We start from the raw sequence: 6,000 nt of genomic DNA, 5'->3' as shown, positions 1-6,000 counted from the left end.
CCATCTTTCTCTACTTAGCTTTCGTTCTTTAATTTCGATTCATACAAAACAGATGTCTGACCTTGGAGGTCACACGCTATCAGCTTATCATAAAATTGTTAAAATGTCCTTCAACTAACAATGACAGCTTCAGCTAACAAGTCGTCTGGCCCGTGACATCATACAATATCATTTGCTAGAGAAAACCTCTTCTCAACAAATTCCACTTAGTACGCGGGCGAGAATGAAATTTCCCTCTTAACGGTAAGTCTCAATAATTAAGATTATCGAAAATGTTCGATCTAGAACACGTTTGCCATAAATCATAATGATAAATTAAATAGATTTTACCCACACATGCATATTATTGACAAGCTCGCTCGCATACCAAACCTTGTAAAGGTATTACGATGAAAAGCAATTATTTTTTATTTCATTTTATTTATTTTTTTTAGGGCAGACAGCGATTTGGGGTTGGCGCATTCGCTAAAGGATAGAGTTTACAGAAAAAAAAAATATATGCACTAAATGTTAAAATAAAAATGTTGTACCCATATTACTTATCATGTTGCTTAGAATATATATTCCAAAATTCATAATTATCCGTTTATTAATTTAAAATATTATCTCCCATCTATCTATGAGAGAGAGAGAGAGAGAGAGAGAGAGAGAGAGAGAGAGAGAGAGAGAGAGAGAGAAAAAATAGTTTTACAACATATTTATTACTAATATTCCTAGAATTCTGGTCAGCAATAATGCAGCGTACGATCGTTTCAAAGACTACTTAGAATTTATACACACACACACCACCACCACCAATATATACCTACTTTTGTATGGTAAATTCCTACACTCTTAACAGACTATAAATACCCTCTGAAAGGGTGGCAGCACGTGGAATTTTTTGTGGTAAGAGTTGCGCAATCTCAAACCAGACTTCTTCTGAATCGGCGTTGTTAAACACCAGTGGCAAGTGAAGGTTTATGAACACTGGAAACAACGCCGAAATAAGCGGAGAGCACATATAGCGCATAGAAATCCCAAATCGTCCTTCATCTGGTACGACGTAGGTTCAACGTTGCTTAAGTTCGGTGATCTAACGAGAACCGGTTTGTCAACGTGATTATACCGCATATTATTGTATTAAGCTGTTGTAGAAAGATATAAAGAGACCGTGAAATATTTCTGTGGAAAAAAATAATTTTGAAAACGCACTTGTTCAAAATAATGTAATTTTTAAGTTTCTAAGTTTTCTTTTTACGTGGGTTTATTTTGGAGAGAATCTCGCACACAAGAGACTTCCGGCAACCGATATAAAGAAAATGAAGACCCCGTCCGGGTAGTTGCATACGCTTTTTTTTTTCTTCCCTGACAAAAAGATATGTTTTTGAAAATTATATATATATTAGTGTGAGTGTGTGTGAGAGATTCTCTCTAATATAAACGTTAGAATGACGAACTTCTCAACACGCCCTCTGTGACACATTTTTTATATATAAATATTTCGCGTTTTGTAGGTGGGCGATGCGCAGTCTTTTTTTTTTTTTGTATGTTATCAGATAGACCTATTTAAGCCTTTACCGATTAACAAACCGAGAAGTGGCAACGAGTCCATGTGTAACAGTTACCTATTGACAATCTCTTGATCATTCTCCTTGAGTGGTATTTGGATCTTGATAAGCGGTTATTTCCCAAGCCTTTCCTTTGTTATATTTAAATCTTAATTATGTAAAATTAATTTTTTTCCAGAAAAAATCTTTCTACTTTGCTATACCACAATTGAACAAATAGACATTCGCCTCATAGATATCAACCGCGAAATGGTGCCATGACTGCCTATCTCTTACTTAATGCATATTAAAAGGTGTCGTTTGTGAATGATACGAAAACTCTGATAATCTTCTTGGTTTTATTTTCTCACTTAATTATATAGTAGTGTTGAAACGATTAATCAGAATCGGAATCGCGAATCAGAAAAAAAAAAATAAACGGAACTTTTTTTTGGTGGGGGGGTATCGGAATCGGGAAAATGTGTGCATATTTTCCGATGCCAAAAACGATTCTTTTAATTATCTTTTATTTGATTTTGTTTAAAACAAAATCTTCTACTACTGGTAGTAATAATAAAATAGTAAATGTTTATTAATTTTGGGATACCAGTAAAGCTAAAATCTAATAGACCCCCCCACACTCACATATGTGTTTTTACGTTTGAGAAAATATATACACATATAACATGTGCTTTTATGGTAAGCAGGGAAAAATAACAACTCTATAGTTAAATATTTAGAGATTTATAAAGAATCAAAATCGAAATCGGTAATTGTATCGGAATCGAAAAAATATTAGAATCGCCCCATCACTATTATATTTACGAGGAAAGAAGGAATTAATTAATTAAATGAGAATGGTAGGAGGAGAGGTGACATTAAACACAAAAGTTTTAATCTTATAGCTGTGAGTACAATCATTAGTTAAAGGAGAGCATTAGGCCAATAGTAGAAATCCCGCTCTGGTCACGACACAAACACGCCATAATGCACGTGTACACGTTTAACAGAATATCCATATTTTGATTTTAATAGGTGGAAAAATAGTGTAAATAATATGAATTCACCTGAAAATTCAAACAAAAGCAAGGAAATGATAGAAAAAGCAAACGAAGAAATCGCACATTCTTACATGCAACCAATAATCAACACAAAAGATGTTATCAGTGATAGATTAGAAATTGACGTGCCAGGCGAACATGCATAAGAAGCAACTCCTTTTCTTTCCTTTTCACGTCGGATTTTTACGCCAAGATCCGATTCGATTTAATGCTAAACGGCAAATGGGTTTAATTGCTACCTTTTTTCTTCGCTTTTGCTGAGATTCGCTCTCTTCATTAAGTTAGTTTTCACACGAACGTGTGAACTCAGAATATTTTCCAACGAATAAAAATCAACCCCACAAAGTAACAATTCTGTGTGAAATTAACGAAGCCTGTAAGACATTGGCTTGATCAACTGAAATCATATTTTTTTTTCTGCGGGAGACCAGCGACACGACGTTATTCGTTATCATCTGAACTTATTTCATACAAATATAAAACCTTAAAAACTAACGTCTTAATATATAAGTGTATATTGTTGCATACGTAGAAATAACACATTTAATCAACTTACGCCTGTCAAGTTCTTTTTTCAATGTTCACCCCTTAGCAGCTAATTTTATCGGCTAAAAATCAAATCGAATTTGTTCCACATGTCCTGTTTCAAGTCTGTAGATCCAAAGTAGATAGATAGATTGATAGATAATTGACGCAACTTAATGATTTTAATGAACCGAAAAAGTTTTTTTTCTTCTTTATCAGATTAGTTTTAATGTCGACGTACTCGATTTAACATGATGATCGAATTGAAAACTTAGTAAATAAGATGAATTCAAGTTTAAATAAGTAAATTGGCAATCAAACTTTAATTTTATCCAATGTACGACCCAATCTCCGGCAACTTCACGTTGGCATCTTCGGGTAGGTTACGTAAGCAGCTGGAAAATACCAAAACAATTAGCCAATTTGTTATCAATGAAAGCATGAAATTCATTAAGCTAAGAAAAAAAAAAAATTTTAACCCGAAAATGACTGTGAACCTGAACCTCCTTTTATGTTTAGAATGGCTTTCTAAGTAGAAAGCCATTCTAAACACTGAGAAATATCAAGAATTGCTAATAAGGCAAATAAATAGAAAGTCGTTGTTAACATGGGAAAAGGGTGGCGGCGCGTTTTCAATTAATCGTCTGGCAGTATTTCCTTCGGCATCTTCCGCCTGATTCCGTAACATGTCGAAAGATGCCGACACTAAGTTGCCAAAAATTGGGCTGGAAACAGGAATAAGTATATAAAGGCTTATATAGAATATTTCCGTGTGTTTATTTGTGAAGATAATTTCAGATTCATTCGGCTGTGAACTTAAGGCTTGACTTTGTGCTGTCTCGGTTCTACAGTTCAAATTTGTTTTATTCATGTAAACCCAAAAAGATGTTTTCCTCTTATTTACTGCTCTTCCTTTCACTCCTGCCTATTTTTTATTTAATACAAAAAATAAACAATCTAGTATTTCCCCACTAAGTTTATAGCTGTCACTATAAATAGCAGACAAGATGATTCTGCAAATTTGACTAATAGTAACAGTAGTAATATTAGCAATATTTATTTTTGTGGTAGTAGCAACAGCAGCGCCACCTACCTTTCGTAATCCATTCAGGCGAATCCTCGTCGCGAGTAGGGAAAGCAAGATCATTTTGCAAATCTATATATAAGCTTTTTCAACTCATTCAATAGAGAGATGTGGTTTCGTCTGTAAGGACAATAAACGCTCGTCGACAGGTTGCCTGCACTTCTCGGGCATTGAATAATCACAGAATCGGGTTGGCATCTTAGACGATCAAAATAAATGCTGGGAATAGTAGAGAATGGCTGCGTGTCATTTCTAATAGATACGTAACTGGCTCGAACAGGGATTCAAAGTTCAGCCTACCGCGCTATATCACCTGTAGCCATGAAAAGAGTAATGTTGGCATATTCCCCTCCTCCAGTGCTATTAGAGACAGCGTTTTTACATATAATTCTAGATACAACTCGCTTTTTCTCTGTATTTAAAGGCAAACGAAAATTCTATGAATAGATTTTCTTCCCAAGATACTCCACACTCGCGGAAAACGTTACAGCTAAACTGTTTCCATACTGATTACAACATGGTCGTTTCACATCCATGGTCAACAAGCACCTGTCGAGCCATCTCGAAGTAATATTTTGTCATTTCGATAATCGTTCTAAACCTTTTCCTAGTACTGTTTCATAATCCAGCTTACAATCTCATTAACTCTTATCCTTGAGTAGCCTTTGGTCTAGGTATCAATGAACCATTAGTATAAAAAGGGGATATTCTGTTGCTTTTTAGGAATATGTATCCAGGAATTTACAGTCATGACGTAAACAGTTTCGACTACGAACGTAAAAGTGGAATCAATCCAATGTTTCTACAAAATACGAACCGAACTAAACCGACGTTGGAAAAAAAAACAAAAAAATAACAGTTCGGTTCGTATTGTGTAAATTGCTCAATGAAGTTCATTAACGTTTATCCGTTTCAAAAATGTTCGGCGAAACTCGGAATTGATAAGGCAAGTAACGATTTTTTTTTTTTTACAAAGTAGTCACCATGTATCTGTTCAGGGCATTATTTTTTTTACTTGCCAAAACTCATGAGAACCAATAATCTGTTCTTCTACTTTGAATTTAATGGACTGAGCATATAACTCGCGTTTTCTGTAATCCTTTTGCTGTGATTGCTGGCAGTCCTAAAGGTAACTTTAGTTTAAAAACATCTGTTACGTTTAAAGCAACTGAAGTAGCGAATTCTATGTGCAATAGCGGCCGCACATCCAAGAGTGTACCATGGCTGTTTGGTTTCTCTTGGAATTTCTTGGAGGGTATATGTCTGTCTATGCCGATGGTTAACCAATCAGTTGCTATAGCGGACGCAGTCTTTTGAAATCTAGAATGTAAGGGGTAGTTTCGGTATAAACGTTCGGAATCTGTCTCAGTCAGCTATCGAGAATCTATACAGTTCGACGGAGAGAAATATTTAGGGTTTTGTTATGTTGTGCTTATATCTTTGCGACAACCGAAAGATCATAAGATCGTAGTGAAGACAGACTTGAGGATGAGCACAATTCAGAACATGTTGTTAGAAAAAGATCTAGAAGATTTGCTAATTGTTTGTCAGCATTGGGTGCGAAAGTGAGTTCATAAACAATCTGTGTTAGCTCGTAAACAAGGGAGAAATCATAAATTCTCCCTTCGTCATCTGCTTTGTTTGAATGGAGTAGCCATATTATATGCGGATATTAAAATCTCATCATACGTGAATGTTGGCTGCAGTGTGAGCAGACAAGGTTTGATTAATTTGCTTAGCAAAGATAGCTACTCTTGTAGCATATTAGCACATCCGGGATATTGCCGAAGTATCTGGGCAA

The sequence above is a fragment of the Euprymna scolopes genome, chromosome 14 (genome assembly GCF_053919585.1).
Source record: "Euprymna scolopes isolate OS-2025 chromosome 14, ASM5391958v1, whole genome shotgun sequence".
Lineage (NCBI taxonomy): Eukaryota > Metazoa > Mollusca > Cephalopoda > Sepiida > Sepiolidae > Euprymna > Euprymna scolopes.
Note: the sequence above shows the minus strand (reverse complement) of the source record.